This window comes from Gopherus flavomarginatus, chromosome 6, assembly GCF_025201925.1.
Source record: "Gopherus flavomarginatus isolate rGopFla2 chromosome 6, rGopFla2.mat.asm, whole genome shotgun sequence".
NCBI classification, from domain to species: domain Eukaryota; kingdom Metazoa; phylum Chordata; order Testudines; family Testudinidae; genus Gopherus; species Gopherus flavomarginatus.
Window position 1 is genome coordinate 27,022,648 of NC_066622.1, and position 23,919 is coordinate 27,046,566.

The following is a 23,919-nucleotide window of genomic DNA, read 5'->3' on the forward strand; positions in this document are numbered from 1 at the left end:
CAATGTAAAACTTTAGAGCCTACAAGTCCCCTCAGTCCTACTTCTTGGTAAGCCAATTGCTAAGACAAACAGGTTTGTTTACATTTAAGGGAGATAATGCTGCCCTCTTCTTATTTACAATTTCACCTGAAAGTGAGAACAGGCGTTCGTTCGCATCGCACTTTTGTAGCCAGCATTGCAAGGTATTTATGTGCCAGATATGGTAAACATTCACATGCTTCTTCATGCTTTGACCACCATTCCAGAGGACATACTTCCATGCTGATGATGCTCATTAAAAAAATAAGCATTAATTAAATTACTGACTGAATGCTTTGGGAGAAAATTGTATGTCCCTTCTCTGTATCACCCGCATTCTGCCATATATTTCCTGTTATAGCAGTCTTGGATGATGACCCAGCACATGTTCATTTTAAGAACGTTTTCACTGGAGATTTCACAAAATGCAAAGAAGGTACCAATGTGAGATTTCTAAAGATAGCTACAGCACTCGAGTCAAGGTTTAAGAATCTGAAGTGTCTTCCAAAATATGAGAGGGACGAGATATAGAGCTTACTTTCGGAAGTCTTAAAAGGGCAACACTGCAGTGTGGAAACTACAGAACCTAACCACCAAAAAAGAAAATGCACCTTCTACTGGTGCCATCTGACTCAGATAATGAAAATAAACATGCGTTGGTCCTCACTGCTTTGGATTGTTATTGAGCAGAACCCGTCATCAGCATGGGCGCATGTCTTCTGGAATGGTGGCTGAAGCATGAAGGGACATATGAATGTTTAGGGCATCTGGCACGTAAATGTCTTGTGATGCCAGCTACAACAGTACTATGAGAATAATGGTTCTCACTTTCAGGTGACATTGTAAACAAGAAGCAGGTAGCATTAGCTCCTGCAAATGTAAACAAACTTGTTCGTTTGAGCAATTGGCTGAACAAGCAGTAGGACTGAGTGACTTGCAGGCTCTAAAATTTTACTTTGTTTTATTTTTTAATGCAAGTTTTTTTGTATATAATTCTACATTTGTAAGTTCAACTTTCATGATAGAGATTGCACTACAGTACTGTTAGGTGAATTGAAAAATACAATTTCTTTTTTTTACAGTGCAAATACTTGTAATCAAAAATAAATATTAAGTGAGCACTGTACACTTTGTATTCTGTGTAGTTGAAATCATTATATTTGAAAATGTAGAAAACATCTAAAAATATGTAAATGGTATTCTATTATTGTTTAACAGTGCAATTAATCACAATTAATTTTTTTTTATCATGCAATTATTTGCGATTTTTTTAAATCATGAGACAGCCCTAATTGCAACACACTACAACAATCAGGTGGTGGTTTCAGATTCTAATAACTTCCCTTTAAGCAGTACATGATTAATAGCTGACGGAATGCACTAGTAAAACAGTGTGCTAATAATTTGTTTAAATCACAAAAACACCCAACAAGGTCTTGTCTACACTGTGTGGCAAACTGTGAGGGGTGTGATTTGTAAAGTGCACTAATGTGATGCTCTCTAATTGCTCTATACAGACCTTACTGGTGTGTTTTAAAAGGTATCTATTTTGCATTAACGTAGCCCTGTATCTTAATGTGAACTAGTTACCTTTCAGAGCATGCCAGCAGGGTCTACATTGGGTATATACATTTGCGGTGCCCAAGCACCAGGAATATTCAGGGCCGGGTGCCCTGCTCCAGCAATATTTGGAGCTGGGTCTCTCCCCCGGCCCTGTCTGGATAGGGCCCCGGCCCTACGGATCTCCCCCCCGCGCTGCCGCGTCTCTGCCTGGAGCGGGTCCTGGCCTCCGCCTGCCACCCCTCCCCTGCGTGTCCCCCCCGCTGCGTCCCTCGTGCTGCCGGAGTGGAACGGCTCCCGGCAGAACTGCTGTCTGCTGCCCCAGGGTCCTAGTGCCTGCCAGCTACTAATGGCAGGGCAGGCTGCCCTTACCCTGCCCTTCTGCCCTAGCCCTGAGCCCTTCCAACGCTCCAAACCCCTCATCCCCAACCATAGCCCTCATCCCCCCGGCTCCCTAATCCTCTGTCCCAGCCCTGACCACCCCCCGCACCATGAACCCCTCATCCTCAGCCCCAGTCCTCATCCCTCTGCACTCTGATCCTCTGCCCCAGCTCTGAGCCCCCCGCAGCGTGAACTCCTCAAACCTGGCCACAGCCCTCATCCTTCCACACCCTAATCTTCTGCCCCAGCCCTGACCCCCCCCCCCGCAGCATGAACCCCTCACCCTCAGCCCCAGCCCTCATTCCCCTGCACCCTGATCCTCTGCCCCAGCTCTGAGCCCCCCTCTGCAGCATGAACCCCTCATCCTCAGTCCCACAGCCCTCACCCCACAACCCAACCCTCTTCCCTAGCCCTGAGCCCCCCCACATCATGAAACCCTCATCCTCAGCCCCACAACCTTCACCCCTGCACTCCCTCCTATCCCCAAACTTCCTCCCAGAGCGTGCACCACCTCCCCCTTCCTACACCCTCACTCCCAGCCCAGAGCCTGCACCCAAACTCCATCCCAAAGCCTGCACCTCTCATCCCCTCCTGCACACCCACCCCCCTGCCCCAGCCCAGAGTCTGCACCCAGCACCCAAACTCCATCCCAAAGCCTGCACCCCTCCTGCACCCTAATCCCCAGCCCAGGACCTGTACCCCAGTCCTCCCCCCCGAAACCCCGCCCAGAGCCTGAGGCAGGTGGGGGCGGAGTTGGGGGGTGGGTTCTGGGCACCACCAAAATTTCTACAAACTTGCCACCCGTGCCAACCACTAGCAAAAGGCACTCAAGCACAACAAAAATATAGTGACCAATATGCTTCCAGGAGCAAGGCACAATGAAACAGTAACCTGAGTTAGCTAAACACAACTCCAGATAGTTTTCTCGGTTAACTATCAGCTGACAGGGGGAAATTAAAACAAATTTCTCAGTGCCAGGCCAATATACATGGTAGTATTCCCTTCTAATCCCCAACTCGCTCTCAGCAAATGTAGGCATGACAGAAAAGGTAAATCCCACAAAACTGGAGATTCCAGAGACCATCAACCAATGGATTTCCATAGCTACTGCCTAAACCAGATCAGGCCAACTACCAAGAACAAAAAATGGGGGATGGGAGGGAAAGCTATTCCTTCTTCAGTGATGGCTGACAAATAATGTGCTTTGCTTTTGCCAGCAGCTTTGTGTCTGTCTGAAAAAGGTAGCTGGCATGGGGTTGCATATTCACCAGCAGCTAAATGATGTATTGGCAGTTAAGTGACCATATTTTAAAGTGAAAAGCCTGTCACCTCACCTGTCCAGGGATGGGATGAGGGTGTCAGGGAAATATGCATAGACCAAGAGAAATTGCCTACTCCTGCTCAGCCAAGAAACTCCCTTCTCCTCCTCCTTCCCTGCTGCCCTGTGGATTTAAGTCTAAATATGGGGAGTGTTTGGCTCAAGGACTCACGCAGTGGGGGTCGACAGTCTCCAAGAGGCCTTGCGGTAGGGGCGAAAGCAGGCTGGCTATTTACAACAGGTTTAGAGGGCAAGGAAGTCTTTGAGGGACACATGCACTCAGCCAGCTGTCATTTGCACCATCTGCGCTGACCAATGGCTCCTTCAGGTGACAAGCCTGCAGGAGTTTAGAAAAACTGGGATCAAACAGTCATTTTTGAGAACGCTCCCAGTATTCAGGAACGCATGGTCACCCTAACTGGCAACCTTTCACCAATCCCAGAGTGCACAGAAAAGCCTAATCCTGTGGAGGGAGGAATCATCATTTTAAAATGAGTATGTTATACATACCGCTTAGCTTAAATTACTTGCCTAGGATTTTTTTTCTTTTAAATCTTGCCCTAAATCTATCTTGATCATATAGATATCTCATTTGTTTAAGTGCATTCAGCATTTAGAGCTCATTTCACATTCTCTGGGTTTTTCTCTGAATGAGAGGTATTTTGCATATCTTTTTACCAAACTTCTGAGGAGCATGGATTTAATTATAGTGAGTGCCAATGAATGGGATTGACCTCAAATGAGATTTTAGTGGGTTCATGCCATCTGTTTTCATTTTTTCCATGAATTCCTAGTAACAAAGAGATCACTCTAACTAGTGACAATTTTCTCTTTTAAAAGGAAACAACATCACTCTGGGATTTTTTTTTTTTAAGCATGCAGTAAGTTGAAATTAAAATACAGTTAACAAAATGCAAAAATCCGTCCAAGCTCCATCTGCCAAAAATAAACAGTTTTTGAAAACAAGTTTCACATCCCTGACAATGATGACTGTGTTTATAGCATGGTTCTGTTGCCTTACTTCCTTCTGCTATCACTGCGAGCTTTCGCCCTGCATTTAGAAATAAAACAGAAACACATTGAACTTGCTGAACTAACTGTTGCCACACTGCAACTCTAATGGGCTTAGTGACCACAACCTACAGGGGCCAGAATGTGTCAACAGCAAAAGGGCCAACCTCAATCACTGTCTGTGCTGTAGAGTTGTTACATGTTTAATTCTTTGCAGCTTAGTTCTCCTGCTGTTTTGGCTGTACAGAATCAAGGCTCATATATTGCAGCAGCCTCTCTACCTCGCGTAATGCCACAAAGGTCCCAGCAGGAGATCTTTCAGTAGAGCAGACAAGCCAGGGCAAGCAGGGCATCACAACTTCCTATTAAGATGACTTATTAGATTGGGGGCTTGACACAGCTTTTATTTAACCACTTCATTTGTCAGCCACCGAGAGTTTGAATTGTCTCTAACTCTGAAACAAAACAAATGGTTTGTTGATTTGTGTCCTCCGCTTCATCTATAAATAAATAGATCATACAGTTCTGATACCATTTATTATCATAATAATAAAGTTTTCCCTTACTATCTGATATCCAATCACATAGTAATTTATATTAAATAGGTGCACTCCTGGTGGACGGGTCACTGCTTATTCGGGACTTTGAGTACGGTTATAGGAGGCCAATAGGGAAGTGGTTAAATTACTGAAAGTGCCGGAACAGTTTCCTGCCTGCACAGGCCTAAGGCAGTGCCTGCTGTTTGGAGTAAAAGAGAGTACCTTGCCTTGTCCCAGGTGGCGGACAGGCAGACCATGTTATTAAGAAGCAGAGACTGCAAAACCTTGATCTTCAGACAAGGCCCCTAATTAGTCCCTAGCAGGAGAATAAATGGCATTCCACATCAGCAAGGATGAAAAAGGCTTCTTCCAATTTCATTAGGTGATCTCTACTAATGCCAGTTTTTAGGATCATGTTGGGAACTTTTGTTGTTTGAGCCACTTCATGATTCAATATTTCTGCTCATTTAAAATATTAGCAAATGTCCTGTTTCAAACTCTGCACCGTGGGGGAAACATTAGCATCCTAACAAATAGCTTTGTGCCCTAGTGACTGCTCCTTTCTGCCCTCTCTGATCCTGATCCAAAGCCCATTGACATCAAAGCAGTTTGTGCACTGACTTCACTAGGCTTTGATTCAGGCCCTGTGAGAACAATATTTTGAAGTGATTCTTAATGGAGCTCCTGTGATCTCCTTTTTATTTCAGTGTAGAAATTGCACACTGAAGAATATGTTTTAAATTTTGGCATAGTTCTGATTAGCATTGTTTTTGCACTAGACTTGTTTTTATAAAAAAGTATCTATTAAAAAAATCTATCAAGAAACATTGATGTCCTAACTTTGATTTATAAACATTCCTAGTAGAGAAAGCATCCTTGTCTAAATAGTCTCAAGGCTCACAAACTTCATCTAGTTCTATCATATAATGGTACAGTAGTTTTCAAGGACTGTCATTGCCCAGGTGATTTGGAACAATTTGATTTTATTCATTCCTATGGTATCTGCTTTTATTCGTAACTCAGATTAGCAATTTATAGAATAGAATTTTAAAATTGGCAGGGACCTCAAGAGAAATTCTAGTCCAGTCCCCTGCATCAAGGCAGGACTAAGTATTATCTAGACCATCCATGACAGTTGTTGTCTAACCTTCTCTTAAAAATCTCCAATGACGGAGATTCTGCAACCTCCCTAGGCAATTTATTCCAGTGCTTCACTACCTTGACAAGGAGTTTTTCTTATTGTCCAACCTAAACCACCCTTGCTGCAGTTTAAGACTATTGCCTCTTGTCCTACCCTCAGAGGTTAAAGAGAACAATTTTTCTCCATCCTCCTTGTAACAACCTTTTATGTACTTGAAAACAGTTATGTCTCCCCTTAGTCTTCTCTTCTCCAAACTAAACATATTTGATTCATATTTAGCTTGTGATCCACTATGACGCCCAGATCCCTTTCTGCAGTACTCCTTCCTAGGCAGTCATTTCCCATTTTGTATGTGTGCAACTGATTGTTCCTTCCTAAGCGGAGCACTGTGCATTTGTCCTTATTGAATTTCATCATATTTACTTCAGACCATTTCTCCAGTTTGTGCAGATCATTTTAAATTTTAATCCTATCTACCAAAGCACTTGCAACCCCACCCAGCTTGGTATTGTCCATAAACTTTCTAAGTGTACTCTCTATGCCATTATCTAAATCATTGATGAAGATATTGAGCACAACTGGTCCCTGCAGGACCTCACTTGATATGCTCTTCAAGCTTGACTGTTAACCACTGAGAACTATTTTCTCAAAACTGTTTTCCAACCAGTTATTCAACCACTTTATAGTAGCTCCATCTAGGTTGTATGTCCCTAGTTTGTTTGTGAGAAGGTCAGTGTCAAAAGCCTTACTAAAGTCAAGATATACCACACCTACCACTTCCCTCCATCCACAACCCTGTCAAAGAAAGCTATTAGGGTAGTTTGACAATTCTGGCATTATAGAAATCTGGAAAATTCATCAGATCCATGCAGGAATTCAACCAGCTCTAGATCTTTGTGTGCAGATTAACTTTATTGTGCAAAGAATTTAAAATATAAATAACAAAATGTGATCATTTCTGAATTACCCTTCCAGAAAATCAATAAAGTCCTTTCTTTAAAAGTATTTGTTTTATAGATGATTATTGTGAATCACAAAATAATTATACCTGCATTGTCTTACTTCCCTCTATCTACTTTTATTTGGAATCTTCAAAAAAGGATAGTTTAATCTCATATATTTAATATTTAATTTAATTTTAAGATTTTAAAATTTAATTTTAAGATTTACTGTGAATAATCTGTAAAGCAATGTATAGTAAGAGGAAGAATTATTTTGTTTTAACAATTTAATGATAGTCTCTAACGCCTAGGAAACAAACTTCAAAATGGTCTCTTCTAAGAAATTATCATTATTCAGGAATATTTCATGTTACCATGAAGAAGAGGATAAGTTATTAAGATTTAAATTGTTTAAACAGGGTTTGGGATGTTTGTTTTATTCTTGCTGTACTATGATTAAGCAGTGACTTTTTGCCTACATGTACCCAAATGTTGACAGACAATTGCAAAACTAACAGGTGTAATTTCCTCTAAGTGGAATTTTTAAGAATGACTAAAATTTGCTCTCCTGAAAGCAGAGTGTTTTGTTTTCTGGATTCAGTGTTTTCTGGATAGAATATGCAGTGCTCAATTTACAGTTTGATGCGAGAGGCTTCCTTCTGCATTATTTTAACCTGTATGTTTTATTGATTTGAGATGTAAGAAATTGTATGCCAAAACTTTGGTTATTGTAACTAGTTCTAAACAAGAAAAACTAACATCAGTTTTGACAACAAACAAAACCTGTTTTTGTTCTATGGGTTGTGTTTAAAAGAGTCCAATTTCAAACCAAACACAACTTGTGGTTATTCTGTCAGATATTTATATAGCCGCTGGGGCGCCATAGTTATGCACTGCATACATCATTGTATTTTTAAAATGTACTTAATGAACATTTTTTCTTTTCTGGTAACTACTTCATTGCCTTAAATGAATGCATTCCAATAGAATTTGTAACAAATGAGTACTTTGTGTTTGCATTAATGCCAAACACGTTTAACAAATTTTTAACAAGGAACGCTGGCATAAAGCCAAACTCCTAGAGGGACACTGAAGGAATGCTATAAATTCAAACTAGATTTTACCTTTTCATTTAACTCAGCAAGTGTCTTAGGTGTCTTTGGCATCTCAGTATTGCAAGTTTTCTATTTCAGGTTGGATAAAAATTTATATTTTAATTATTTCTCTGGGTTTGGCCCTCTTTGCTAGAGACTTTTAAATCCATATAGCAGTGTTTGACAGAATGCTATACTCATTTCGAAACAGGCAGATCTTTATTCATTCAAAATCTTCTTTGTGGATCTGTCCCCTCCCAAGAATTTGGCAGTCAAAAAGTTACATGAACAATACAAGTCCTCAGGTTGCAGTGACAGAGGAATTCAAATTGTAGGTTGCCTATTGTGTTCAATAATGTATTAATATAATAAAAATTATAGTGGAACACATTTCTATTAGATTTGCATTTAAAAAGCACTCAGTGTGGCCCTAGTGTTGAATTTCAAGTTTCTAAATTTTGAGCATGTTTGCATCTGCACTTGAGTGGAAGGGGAAAAACAGTCCACAAGATTCTCATTGATCTAAGCTGCAGGATAGCACTGAAGTCATGAACAGATTCTTAGCTCAATCCAGCAGCTGAATCCAACTGCAGTCTTTCTGTTATGCCCACATGGTACTTGTCACTGAAGACTTTGGGAATCACCTATTCTGTAATACATGCTAATACTGACAGTTACAAGTATCTGAACAAACCACATGCTCCCTTTTTACTTGTAATTCAATATATGAAAGTAATCTTTTTTATGGTGTATAGTTTTAATCAAATACAGAGACTGAAAAATAATAATATTTAACACCCATCCAAGAATCTCGAAGCACATTTCAGATATTAAGCCTTACAACTCCTTGTGAGGTAGTTCTGTGTTATTTACCTTCTGATTTAAGGGCTTTAAGGCATAGAAAGCCTAGAAAGCCCCAAGGTCAGACAGAGTCAATGGCAGAATCAGGAAGAGAATTCCATGCCACTTTTCATTACGCATCTCAATATTTCATAATTAGGGTTGACCACAAATACTTAAGAATGCATTTGGATTGCAATTGCATTCAGATTATAATGTGGCATTCCATAGCACAGTTTTAAAACTGCTAGTATCAATGGTCTCTAATCCTATTTTTGAATTATTACTGTTTTGGCTAGTTGTTTAGACCAAGCAAATTAAATTATTTAACATAATTTGTTAGTACTTTGATCATAATAATAAATAAATCTTCACTAGGAATAAAAGAAATTCATTCTGACAACACTTTTAAAGATAAGTCATAATGCAGATGTCTTCTAATAGATTGTTAAGGAGCAGAAATGGCCCTACTGGCTTTTCATTAATGATAGCTTTGTAGTGCCAACATTTGGTTAGATACCAATTTCCTAACAGTAACTGGCTATTTTCTCTCTCTCTCTCACACACACACTAATGACCATATCAGTTGTTGGCCTTTTATGCTGGTACAATGTGTAATAGGTTAGAAGAGGGCAATTTAAGGCTATGTGAATGAGTATCTGGTTTTGTATGTGGGTGCTTGTTGCAAACATTTGGAAAGCATATGGAACATAATGGACATTAACCCAGATGTCAAAAATAGCCAGCATTTTACTACCGTTATTAAACAGTTTCCCCTTTAACCCCTTTGTGTTTGCCCTCTCTCTCCCCCAGCTTGTTTCTGCAAATAACCACTGAAAGGAAAGGACTGGAGGCAGAAACTAGTAATCAGGCAGGTGTCTTTATCCAAAAGAGAAATAATCTGAAAATACATTATGAGCAATCACACTTTTTATATCTTCAGATCCCTGTGTAATTTTCATTCAGTGATATCTAATTGACATTCAGAGGCGCTGAGCACCTCTAGCTTCCATTGACGTCACTTGGAGTTGTGGGTGCTCAGCACTTCTGAATATTGGGTCCAATATATCTAGCCAATTCTTGGGTTTGTATATTTTTGAGTGACTAATGCTGTGTACTGCACTGAAGAAACAGAAATATATATTATATTTACTCAGACTTTGTAGGTGTTTGACAGCAACATCCTTTTATATATATATATATTTGATTTATTTGAAAAATAGTGTGCATTTCCCACTTGTGGTGAACAGGTTTTTCATATACTTCCAATAATATAATTTCCTGAAGAATGGATTGGTTGATTAAGTGGGTGGAGTTTTATGCAGGAGTTCTCTTATTGTACATCAAACCCTAAATGAAAAGTAGGAAAACGGACTTCAGAGAGATTGTATTTTGCATGTTATTGCTCTTTCTCAGATTAGCATTGTTTGATCTGAGTTCTTTACTTTTAACAGCATAAACGAGTGTTAATTACAAAGGTGCTTTAGCTTGTAAAATATCAAGATATATAGAAGATTGTGATAAAACAATCACTGTGATTGTTTTATTCATTTCCCAACCTGTTAAAAAAATGGTGTAGACATTTTTTGTTCTAATACTTGCAGGAATGTACACTTCTCAATAATTTCCATGGGTTTTTCCTGTATCTATATATCTCTTTGGATGATTAAAAAATCCTCAGTACCCAAAAGAATGGGAACTATGCACAGTTCACAAAATGTAACACGTGCTCTGACTTACAGTTTTCATAAAAAGTTTGCAAAGATTTTATGTGCCAGAAGTAGTAACATGATCTACTTTAGGAACTCCCTTGCTTTCCAGCTCTGCAGAAGTCATTTTTGTCCTATTCAATGGCCTGATCCAAAGCCCATCTAAGTCAGTGGGAATCTTTCCTCTGACTTAAATGGATTTTGGACCAGGTCATAAGTGTTTTAACCAAAAGAATTGCAACAAGTTCTTGTAGGAAGATTGATAGTTCATCTGACTATAAATCTATGCAGCCACCACACAGACTTGTACCTGTAAATACAGATTTCAAATTCTTTGCAAATTCTTAAACAGTGTGGAGCTGCACTTTCAGAATAACCACACTGAGAAAGTGTTATCTTTTAAAAATAAAAAGCCATTTTAGCCAAATAATTCTATTTACAAAACAACTTCATCATAGTCTTTTAACAGTACCAAGAGCAGAAAGATGATTTGTTTAATGCAATAATATATTTTATGCCATTTTTAAACAAACATTTTGGAAACTTGTCAGTTACATGAATGTGAGACCAACAACTGAGAATCCTAGCAGGTAAATGCATTTGTCCTTTTTTATTCACACACTCAATAAACTAATGTGCACATGTATTGCAAGGGAAGTGTTTAATCCGCCCACCCCCCATCTGCCATATACATGTATTAAATAAGACTGTTTGACTGCACTATATTCAAGGCTGTTAGGCATTTTATTGTTACTTGAGTTCTGTTGCCATTATAGTGAGTTGGGTCTGACCCTGCGTATACTTACTACCAGATTTTGTGCCTGGTCCAAAGCCCATTGAAGGCAGTAGGAGTCTTTCCACTAACTTCCTAGGGTTGTGACTCTGGCCCATAGTGCTTACTATTTTGAGAAATCCCATTGACTTCAATAACACTGCTCATACTAGTAAATACAATGCTTGTGGGTAAGTGGCTACAGACAAAAATAGTCATCGTGAACATTTGTATATTTTAACCTTTTATAAATCGGAGATTTGCATTTCTAAAATACCTCAATCTACTTTCTAGAAAATTGAAATGGACTTACCTTAAAATATACTAGTAAAATGTTTTGTTGTTTTCAGTACTTTCAATCCTGGAAGGTCCTGAGAGGTACTGAATACTCTCACCTGCCATGGAATTCATTGAAAATTAAGAGCCCTCAGCACCTCTTGGGAGGGGGCAGCAGCAGCAGGCTCTTATTTCAGATAGTAATTGCTTTTTTACTTGCAGACAAATGAAAGGAGATGCCTTCTTTCAAAATAAAGACCTTTAGGTTTGTCAGCAACTGCAGCATTTCCACTCCTAAGATCCTGTCTATTTGCGTAAGACACGCAAATATGTTTAACATGGAAAAAAATCACAATATCTAGTGGTATCTAACATCATTGGAATTTAAAAGCAGCCCCATTCTTTTAGAGCTTGCTGTACAAGTAAACTGTAGAAGAAATAAACATGGGCCTAGGTACTAGGATGACTGGCACTCTATAAATATAATAGGTTCAAATCTGGAAATCTTTAAGTTCTGACTCTTCCCTTACATAGGCAAAATTTCTTCTTACTTCCATGAGAGCTTTGATTGGGTAAGAACTGGCACTATTTGTACCTGTCAAGCATTTTAATAATTGGAATGGTTTATTGTGTTGTTACAGTTGTCAGAGGAGCTGGAGAAAGAGGAGGAAAAAATGCAGCACTGCAGAATTAAGCTGATAATCTATTGCAGTCAATCTCCAAACATAACCATGACATCCTGGAGCAGATCATAGAAACAGAAGATGAATGCTGAGGTTGTTACCAGATGAAATGCTGCATAAATTGGTGTCTACTCCATTATTTCTTGTAGTCATTATGAAGTCAGATGCTCTGGAAAATAATGAAGGGGACTCAATCAGAAATTACAAAAACTTCATTTCCGCCTTTAATGGGTCTTGTGTTCAGAATATTATTATTTAATGAAGTTCAGTTAAATGAATTCTTTTAACCAATTTTGATGAATTGGTATTGATTTTTAATGTATATTTCAGGTTGTGTTAGGTGCAGTATCTTCATTTGCTGATTCTGCCTAGCGTATTCTACAGTAACACTTCTAAAGTGGACTAGATTGTCAAAGAGGTATTAGTACACTGTTAGATAATGGAGTCTGCATTAATCTTACCCCCAGTTAGAAGTGGGCTTTTCAGAAAAGTAAAAACTAAGCCTTTACCCTCCTCTGTTTTCTTATATCTACTGTTACTCAAATAATCACATTTTGATAGCGTAACGAGTATTAAGCTCTGGGCCAGGTTGGAAATGAAATCAATTTTTGGTACTACTTGCTGTTGGCAAGGATTAGCCTTATGAAAATATGGTGTGTGTCTCTGACAATGCATGGGACATCTAAATTGATCATCAATAATTTACATACCAAATTTATATATTAGCGGATGGTAAAAGCTTGAGGTATGTATATGTACATATGTGTATACATGCACACGTATACAGGAGTGGATCAACCTTTTAACATCCGAATGCATACAGGTATGTATTAATAAAAGCTGGGACTCATAAATATATCAAGATAAGAATGCTGTGAATACAGTATATGCATTAGGCCTCCTATAAATGATGGACCATTTGTCATTGTTGTCTGTAGTGAACAAACAGCCTCCCTCATGGATCCCAATGAATTTTCAATGTTAAACAAGAAAATATTAATGAATGAGGAGAAAATAAAAGCTGTCTGTATCAACAACGAATTTCACATAAAGATGAATAATTTAAAGCACATGCTAGAAAAAAGAAAAAATCTGAAATCATTCTAATGTAGTGATGAGACACAAATGAGAGTTAAATTTCTACCACTTCCTCGAAGAGAGGATCCTTACAACTTCATAACCATTTTCAGCCAGTCTGGCGAACACGTGCAAATGTTCAGCTATTTTACTGATGCATCTCTCTTTTTGTCAGTGGAAGAAGTACTTCTGTACTGATGTGAGTGGCAATTGAATATTTGCATTATTAAAGGACAAACAATAAATTTAAGCATGAGTGGCCTTAATTCTTAGTGATTTTTCTTTGCTGCTGTAAAAAAAAAGTATTCTAAAGTGGTTATTCCAAAAGTCTTGCACTGAATTTAGAAAAATATTATTTTTTTAAATCATTGGTGCAATTATCCCTAAAGTAACATCCTATGTGAGCCATATCTATATTAACCCCTTTAAAATGATTGCTGTGTAGAAAACAGTATTTTATTGTACCATCATTTTTGGTGCAAATAAAGAGCAACTAAGTCAAGCAGGAGTCCTTCTTGATATTTCATCTCAGTAAATAGAATAAAATGTATAGAATTAGTATAGCATAGGTGATCCAAATTCATTCATGTTTAAAAAGTTTGTCCTTTAACTATAAATGGAATTTTAGATCTTTGTTTTCAAAACAGCAAAGCTCTTGAAAATTTATTTAGTACATATGACAAATGTTGCACTTGCAAACTCAGACAACAGAACTTGTTTCTTGTGGTGAACTTGTTGTCATAGTAAGGGGCAACTGTCTGTGTCTCTTACAATCAGGTCTTTACCTTAACTCTGCAACTGAATACTTGAAGTAGGAAATACATTAGGTGAAAATAGGGTCATAAAAACAAAACTGTATAGTTAGATATTTATATGTATGTGCCAATTTTGTCACAGACATTATTTTAGGAGCACTTTTTGCTCCATTCGTATTGTAAGAGTATTAATCTAAACTTTTATCAGGGGTTATGAGTTAGCCCCTAAAGAAAAAAAAATTGTCTAACATTTCGTTTTTTTCATTTCATGTGATATCTATGATGTTTGGAGAAAAATCTTTTCATATACTGAAATAGACTCTCGGGGTTTACAATAAACACTGTGATGTTGGGAAAATATTTTATTTCAGCAATGTTTGGTAGTTCCTCCCTCCCTTCTAAATGTAAGAAATTAAACCAACTTTTGGCTAACATTTAAGATAAATAATTATTATTTTAGTGTGGAATCAGGCTTGTACTGCACATTCTTTCTTTCATTTAAATGTACAGTATGAATTTTGTATTTAATGAATTTTGTGTATCTAGTATGCACGTAACTGCACATTGACTTTCATTTGAAAGTGGGTTTAAATTTCCTTTTTCAACAGTGTTTATGAAAAGACCTCAGATGTGTTGGCACAAACTATATCTGCAATGTGTGTGTGGGGGAGGGTTGTTTTTTCTTTTTTTTGTGTAGAGTGATGTTTGAATGTGATGTTCTGCAACAATGGGTCAGTAATCTCTATTTACCTTAACCCCTCATTTGATAGTGCTTCATGTAATAATTTCCTCAAGTGAGTGGCATGTTCTGGATTGTGATATTGATATGTGGTTAAGGACATTGATATGAAACTAAGGAATCCTTAGAAATTACCAGTGGGCATGTATTAGACAGTCATTGTAATTTAATGTCTAGTAAAAGTGTGAAGTATCAAGGTATTTAGAGAACATAACATTATTATCATGTGTATGGGAAGTACTTACTGTTGATCAGCTTGTTTCTATTCATCAAATAAACTGTTTCTTTCTGAAATCAGTATAGTGTCATTAAAGCTAAGTTTAATGACTATAAACAAATATAAGATGTTTTCCACATGGTAAATTCATCACACTCTTCTTTTCTCTAATTGCTACCATTCAAAATAATTTATCTTCCTCTTGTTACTGTTACACAAACTGTTTCAAGAAGGAAACTGTCTCTTAGGCCCCAATCCCACAAATACTTACGCACCAGAGTAACTTTACTTATGTAAGGTAAGTAAAGTTACTCATGCTAGGAAGTATTTTCAGAATTAAGGCTGTAGTGAGCAATATACTCTTTGCATGGTTTTCTAAAACATAATATTTTGTGTGACCCTTTATAATTGCATAGAAAATTACATTGTGTTTATATGCTTTACTAACCAAAAGCCATTAGGTGTGAAATTCTCTACACAGTCAGCTCCTTTTTCAGCTGCCTGGTAAGTTGTTCGCCTTTTCCATTATGTTCATTTTTTTAGAAAAGGAACTTTTGTTGCACAGGAATTCCTTACCTCATCGAACTCCCTGGACCAACTCAGTGCACACATAGCAGGAGAATAAAAGGTAAGTAAGTATGCATTTCAGGTAGGTTATTTAAAAACAGTCTCTTAGTTTTAAGCTCTGTTTCTTTACCTATAAATTACTCCTCATGGTAAGAGAAATATAAGGCTATATAATACTGTACTTATATGGGATATTAAGTTGCACTATTAACTACATCTAAATGCACATTTATTATATATTTTACTTATGCCTATCTGTCCTGGAGTTGGAACACTATAAATTGAGTATTGATTGCTCATAACATTTTCTTTCTGAACCAACTGTAATCATTCATGATTGCTTGGCTCTTTATTCGGACAACACATATGGTGCATTAGAATTCAGCCAGCAACATATCAATGTTCATTCTTAATTCTGCTTTCATAGTAGATCACTACTCGCTTTTAGGGGCAGGTCCTTCCTCTTTCCCATCTTGGACACAGCAGAATCAGGTGATTTATGGCTTGTCTGTGCAGAAAGAGGTGACAGATCTGTGTTTCTGCCCAGTGGCTCAAAGACGGAGAAGTGCTGCAGCTCTGAGGATGAGTAATAGTACAGAGGGGCTCAATGCTACTCTGTAGCCTGGGGGAAGCCAATTGATCGACTGTAGAAATTCCAGTTCATATCTGGTTGCTTGTGCTATGCTCTGAGAGCAGGATTTGGCCCTGAAAGAAACCTGGTGGTCTATGTAAAGTGCATCCTGGCTGGCATTAAGACCTCTCAGGAGGTATGAAACATGAGGCTTTGTAATTACATGAATTTGTTTCCGTTAGTTTCAGATTTTGGGGTCACCTCTCTACTCCAAAAAGTAAAACTTTAATTGCTGATCCATGAAATTATACTGCTGCTTTCCCACACTCTGTAAATAAAGCCAGTTCTGCCCTCTAAAGCACATGTGCCACTCCCATTGAAATTAGCGGGGGCCCTGCACGCATCTCAGGGCAGAACGCGGACCAGAGATAAGAAAGGATGTTTGATGATCTAGGGTATTGTCTGCATTTTACTGTGAGGAGCTTGGAGTGACCTCATTTTACACATGCAGCAGAGCAATGAGTGAGTTTTGCAGGGTTTCTCAAACAATGGGCAAACCCCTCCCTCCACTAGATGTAGCCTGCCACACCACCATGTATTTTGTTTATTCCAAATAGGCCCTGATGCTACAATGAAGCTCCACAGAGACAGATGTCCACCCACATGGATCCAATTGTAGAATCAGGACTTGTTGTTTTTGTTTGTTTTTATACTCTCTTTGCCTTTCCTCTTTGGCCTACATTAGCTACTGCAGCACAAGATTGTTACTCGTATGAGGGAGAGTTAGTGACATCTATAAATGCAGCATAAAGTCAGTGTATATAATGATTGAAATATACACTAGGTTTTGCAATACAGAAGAGCATACATACATGCACAGTATAACCCATGTATCCGAAGGTCTCTGGCAAAGTCTGAGTTTGGATAAACACAGTTTCAGATGAAGGGGGAAGCCAGCTGCACAGCTGTAAAAAGACTGTGTGCTCTGGGTCCCTAACCAAGAGAAGCCAGTGGACTCCAGATGTTCTGGCAGCTGTAAACTGCTCTGGGTCGACCATCCCAGAGCTCAGCGAAGAGCAGCCAGCAAACTCCAGATGGACCAGCCAGCTAAGAGAGCTGTGGAAGGCAGTGAAGAGAAACTAGATGGCCCCAGAAAGCAATGAAGTGATGCTAGATGACAGTTCACGATTACCTGTCCAGTTTTAAAAAGGCTGTACCACCTGAGGGACATTACTGCTGATCTGTGATTAACCAGAATTCAAGTAAGGGTTTGTTTGCTCTATATATGATGAGAGGAAATATACATATCATATAGTGTATATGTATACACATACATAGAGAATATGTGATAGTGTGGAGTACTAGCAGATTTTTATTTATATATATTTTGGCTAAATATAGTTATCCAAGTCTTGCCAAATATATGGCAATAAAACTATTGCACATCATACTGTCATCACCTACTTTACAGGGGACATATGTTTGCTAGTTTGTCTTTTTTAATAACTCTTATTTTTTATAAATGTTGCTACTTATATGGGTTAATTCACATGTGCACATATACGCACGCACACACACACACACGTACACACAGTAAAAGATTGAGATTGTAGAAAAATACTCTGAGTTTAATTCTGCACTTGTCCACTGAAATACTTGCTATGGGAACTTAGGTGTTTTTCCATTTCAGACACCAAATTGATGGTGCAAGCACATGAAGGAAGAATCACTAGCTCTAACTTAGGTGCTGACGTCTGAAGATTTGGCTCCCCATATGCAGTTTATTTATGGAGTTTACATTTAATTAAATTTTTTATAAGGGGAATTTGTGTATTTTTAACACAGGTGGCTAAATTTCTGTTTAGGTGCGAGCAAAACCATAGGCCATAAAAACACTGAACAAATCTGTATCTGGTATGAAAAAAGGTCTTTATTATGACCCCACTGAAAAGTGACAAAGTTGATGCATGGCACAGAGGCACCTGGTTATTAGAAGTATTATACCTGTATAAACAATACTTGTCTGAACCAAGCCTTTTGCATAGCCTCTGCGCACACCCCCACATCCTGGTCCCATATTTTAGGCCTACTCTTGGCTCAAATAGAGTATGTGAAGCCAGGAGCTGTGTACAGGACCGTTGTTAATCGTACGCATTAGGGGCCTAATCCGGAGCACACTGGTGTCAATAGAAAGACTCCCTCTGTCTTCAGGCCCTGCTAGTGCATTTGGCTCATATATGCTTAGAGGAATGGGGTAGGGGCAATACGGTTTCCCCCACATTAGTCAGAATTTGGCCCATATGGAATTGAGACAGATTGAGTATCCCAAATGTTGAACTCTTTGGTTAGAAAATGAAACCACCACATTAGGACTTCATATGGAAGTTAACTTACAGAATGTCTGTTTATAGGTTTGCTGATTGCATTTTTGGAGATCAGTACTCCATTTCTGTGAAAGAATATAATCTCCTATTAAAATCTCTCCAAATTATAAGAATTAGTGCAGGGTTATTGTACAGTATTTCTTAGGTCTGACTGAAAGTTAGTTTGATTCTTACTAATGCAGTTACGTCAAACAAATCACGTATAAAGTGTCTGGCTTCTGTAACTAAACAACATCCCAATTAATTCCTGTCACAGGAATCACTGTAGAAACAATGTGTTATACAAAAAACAAGCAAACAAAAAACCCCCCCACAATACAAGAATAAAGTTCCAGGTCCTTCCAAATGACTAGTTCCTGGAGGAGCTTTTCCATTTCTGATAGTATTTACAATGTCAGAATTATTCTTACTCTAGTTAAACAACTAGTCCCCATATCTGAAAGGTGAAGGTTGTAAATCTCCCCGGAGAATGTTGCCTATGACAGGGAAGGAAAGACTTGCATAATTATCACTTGTACTTCCTCAGAGAACATGAGCTCAAGTCTAAAGCAAGAAGTTTGGTTAATAAAACATTGGGGCTTGAAAAATACAGGAAAAGACCTGACCAGCTCTCACGATGATAAAAAATGTGTTCTTGCTTAGAAAAACAAAGTGACAAACAGGGCTTCAGTGAAAGTTTCTTCTAAGGTCTTGAATATTGAACAGGAATTCTTGATCATTCTTCAAAGATAGGTAACACTGATTCCTGGTGGAGTTAATTGAGATTCTTTATTGTCTTTCCTCCATCTGGAACTAAAATATACTTAAAGAGCTGGTCTGAAAATGGAATTTCTGTCCTATAGAAAAGTCCAATATTTCAGATTTTTTTCCATCACAAACTCATAGGAAAAGCAGAAATTTTGAAATATTTCAAATCAGAAACATCAAAGCAACCTTATTAAATATTGTGTTAATAATGTCAAAACATTATAATATAATTTAAAATTTTAAATATTATAGTATTGTAATATTGGGGAAAGTTAAATAAAATAAAAGTTGAAACAAAACAATCAGAACAAAACAAGAAAGTCAACACAAACAAGAAAGTTGATACTCTATTTTGATTTCAAATTGGTCTGAAATTTCTGTCAAAAATTTGGTCAAATCAACATGTTCCCATTAAACATGTTGATTTGAAAACATTTTCTGACAGAAAACTGTTCTGTTGAAAATTTTTAACTAGTTCTAACATATATGTTATCCTGTTCTGAAACAGTTTAGTATGCTAAAATTATTTAGTTTACAGTTCAGTTGGTTGTAAGAGGTGTTATTCTGGTCTGTGCCCTTCAAATAAATTATATTAATTTTAGGGACAGATTCTGAGTTGCTGAGAGTGGCATCTTAACTCCATGCGTAATCCTACTGAAAGCAATGGCCCTATTCATAAAATCAAGGTGCTTCTCAAATGAGTATAGGTCTGAGAATTTGGCCCTTAAAAAGCATATTTTTTTGGCTACATACCGAGGGCCCAATTGGACTACTCGTATGGGTAAAATTACTCACATATATACAGGTTTGCAGGATTGGAGCCTAAAACCTCACTGTAACTTGTGTAGGATTACAAGAGTGCCCACGATGATACTGATAACTTTCATGATAATCCTTGTCTCCATTTGTTCAGACCATGTGCCCCACATAGAAGGATCCAGTTTAAAATCTATTGCATTACAGAAGCCATGGTACCAGTCAGCATGGTGGTTTACACTGTAGCCACTTGGGCATAAAGGAATGACATTTTTCATCCTTTCATAACTTTCTATCCATTTTCCAGTTCTCACTTAAAATTCCCTCACATGAAGATGCCATATCTGTTCCTTACAAGCTTTCTCCAGAAGAACCATTAAGATCTTTTGCTCCTTTAGGCTCCTCTGTATTGCTCCTCAGAGAAGCTGTCTATTGCAGCATATGACAGTGGGCTCCAGGAGGTACCTAAATGAAGACTGATTTTGTAATTAAACACACCTTTCAAAACAGATCTAGAAGCCCTATCCTGTGAAGTGGTTAGTGAACACACTACTTCCACTGAATGCAATGGGAATTGAGGATGCTTAGTACCTTGAAGGACTGGGCCCTAATATGGAACACTGTTCGATGTTCCTGACAGAATCATTAGGTCCTAATTATTAGGGTTCCAGCTACCAAGTGTATCATGGAATTTGAAAAGAGGTGATTCTGAAGTACCAATTCTTCAAAGGGCTCCATTTTCTAATCATTTAAGTATGAAGATTACTTTTCCCCCTCAGCTCTCTTTTAAAATACTTTTTAAAAATACTAATTGCGACACATTTGGCCTTGCATATTTATTAAACTCATATTACTAAGGAGAAGTTGTGTAAAAGTATTCCTGGGCCTAGAAGGATTAAATTTTTATCAGTAAATGTTAATAAACATTGATTTCATTGTACACACATACAAACTGATGAAAAAATATTTCCAATGGTAACTGAAATTTACAGATAGGCAAAGTTAGAAAAACGCTGTTTGAAAACTTATTAGAGTTCAATTTAAGGATATTTACTTTGTTTATTCTATATGTGATGTTGATGATTTATATTTTAATGATGGCCTGTGATCAGTCCATGACTTTTATCATCTTCCCCTAAATAAAATTTGGGCCGCAAGGACCATGGGTGCTGGGCAGGGGTGGCCTTGGACGAGGCAGGTGGCAGTGCGTGGCTTGGAACCCCCGCTGCCAGTGGGGGGAGGAGGTGGCGGTGTGTAGCCCAGGGCCCCCACTGGTGCTGGTGGGGGAGGGTTGGTGGAGCTGGCAGGCTCTCTACCTAGCTCCGACTGGCATGTCCCTGAAGCTCCTAGGGGAAGGGGCGGCCGGGGGGTTCTGCGTGCTGCGCCTGCCACAAGCACTGGTTCTGCAGCTCCCATTGGCCAGGAACCGCAGCCAATGGGACCAAAGGCAACCAGATAGCAAGTGTGAAAAATCGGGATGGGGCGGGGGGGTAACAGGCACCTATATAAGAAAAAACCCTGAGCATTGGGACTGTCCCTAGAAAATCAGGACATCTGGTCACCCTAATGGGATCTGCAGGGGAAGCATTTGTGAGCCCCTCTGCCTAGGAGCTGCAGGGACATGCCAGTGGGAGCCAGGGAGCTCTCCCCATTTCCCCCCCCCGGTTAGCACCGCCCTGAACCCCAGGCCCCAACCCCCTCCCACACCCAAACTGCCAAACTGCTGCTGTTGCTGGCCCAGGGGCTGCCCAGCTCAGGCAGCCCCTGAGCCAGCCGCACCAGCTACAGATGTCACGGTGGTCACAGAAAGTCATGGAATCCGAGACTTTCCATGACAGACAAGCAGCCTTAATTATAAAATATTAACATTTTGAATCTCAGCTTCTATTGTCATTAAATAGTTGTCTGAATACCCCATAATTTTGTGCAACTGTGAAAATGTTAAGCTATAAAAATAAAAAAATGCTTAAAATAAGCATCTATGATGTGTCAAAATGATAAAAAAAAAATCAAATTCTGCCAAGCCTAAATATACTGTACTAAAAAGGCATTTTTATAATAACCTATCAGATCTTGACATTTTATCCTATTCTGATAAGAACATAGTTTATTTAAAGGCAAAGATGTTGCCTGAAATATAAGGTAAATAATTATTCGATTTGGGTAAAACAGATGAAACCAATCATGCATGATGTCTTGATGTATGATAGCCAAATGCTTTTATGCAGTTCAACCGTGTGTAGACTAGGACGTCTCTCCATTTTAAAAATCTGATCTTTATGTTTTGGTAACTTTCTTTCTCTCTGCATAACCAAAGCATTTGAAAGCCTCTTACGTAACCCATATGTTACAAAAAAGATGATGGTTGAAAAGATAGATTTGATATTATGCATATCCTATTTACACCACAAGAAATAAGATGCAAGGAACATATGCTTTTTTTCAGTTCAGATTCATAGTACAATGGTGCTATTACATGACAAAGACAATGTTAACATTTATGATTAAATACAGGAGATCTAGTTAAAATGAATACCACATTTATAGGAAGTTTGATTTTTTAAAAAAAATATTTTGAAAAATCTGATTTCTGTTTGGATTGGTTTTAAAAATCCCATCCAGACAAATGCAGGAAAGAATTTTAAATGTAAATATATTTTTAAAAGTAGTACAATATGTGAAAGTGATAGATTATTACATGCTTCATTAATTCAACTGAGTAAAGCTTAAGCAATCTTAGATTGGACAGCATCTTTTAGATGATTCATTTATGGATAGGTGATTTCTTATCCAAAAGCCAAAATATATGATCATTTACAGAGATCATGGGCCATATTTAGCTCTGTGGACCCTAATTTGTGAAGTCAACATCACTATCCCCATCCCCCACAGAGTTCCAACAATGATTACACACTCACAAGGTCATGACAAAATAATACACAAGTCAATGTTCAAATTATATTTTAAATGTGGAATTTTTCCCCTCCCCCCCAAAATACTCTGGTATCAGATGCAAGACTGACAATATTCAGTCCTGCATCAAAGACAAGTTTAAGGTCTAGTATTTCAAAGGGGAGAGACCCAGCTGTCCAGTGGCACTCACAGCAGTGGAAGGTACTGAAGTGTCAGACATTAAGTTGATTACAATTTTATGTAAAGTAATTTTATGTATGTTAAGTAATTTGTAGAGATTTTTTAATGTATTCTAATCTTTTTTTTCATCCATTGTGACCTGTACAGTGGGACTTACAGTAGTCAAGGCACCTGTCTAAGCAAGAGGACGGATACAAAGAATAGGCAAATAAAATATTTTAACTCTTGGTGGTAATTTCCTTTCGACTTGACTGTGTAGTATGGGATAAAGGCTCTACCGGCATTCCTTTGGGAGTGCCTGAAGAACTCACTCATGCCTTGGACGCTTATGAGTAATACAACCATCCCAAACTTGTGTCAGTGAAACCTTTGCATCACACTATTGTATAGACTCTCTGTACATGGGAAAAATAGACAGGTTGATAGAGACAGAACTCCTTCTCCACCTACTCTTCTGTTCTCCCTCTCTTTATTATTCCTCCTCTTTCTCCCCTTCTCCCTCTTCTGCTGCCCTGTGAACATCTTACTATTTACAGATGGGATTGTGAAGTTTTTGTAGAGTAACAGGATTGTGAGATAATAGATAACCCAACCTTTGCTATTCACCTTTCCCTATTTTCCTCCTATCTCTCTTTGTCCTCAGGTCAACTCAAGAAAGCAACAGTTGTCTTCAAAACTAGATATCACATTAGGTGCTGGCATTCAGCAGTATCTTAATTCATTTATAAAT

General features: G+C 38.3%; 1 protein-coding gene across 5 annotated transcripts in view; it reads left to right on the plus strand.

Annotated features, from left to right (window-relative positions):
* Positions 1-15,095, plus strand: part of ERC2 (ELKS/RAB6-interacting/CAST family member 2) — an 845,311-nt gene extending 830,216 nt beyond the window's left edge. For all 5 annotated transcript variants that reach the window (XM_050958427.1, XM_050958428.1, XM_050958429.1 and 2 more), the window contains one exon: positions 12,242-15,095. The gene's annotated coding sequence lies outside the window, so the exon portion shown is untranslated. The remainder of the gene's footprint in view (positions 1-12,241) is intronic.
* The last annotated feature ends 8,824 nt before the right edge of the window (positions 15,096-23,919 follow it).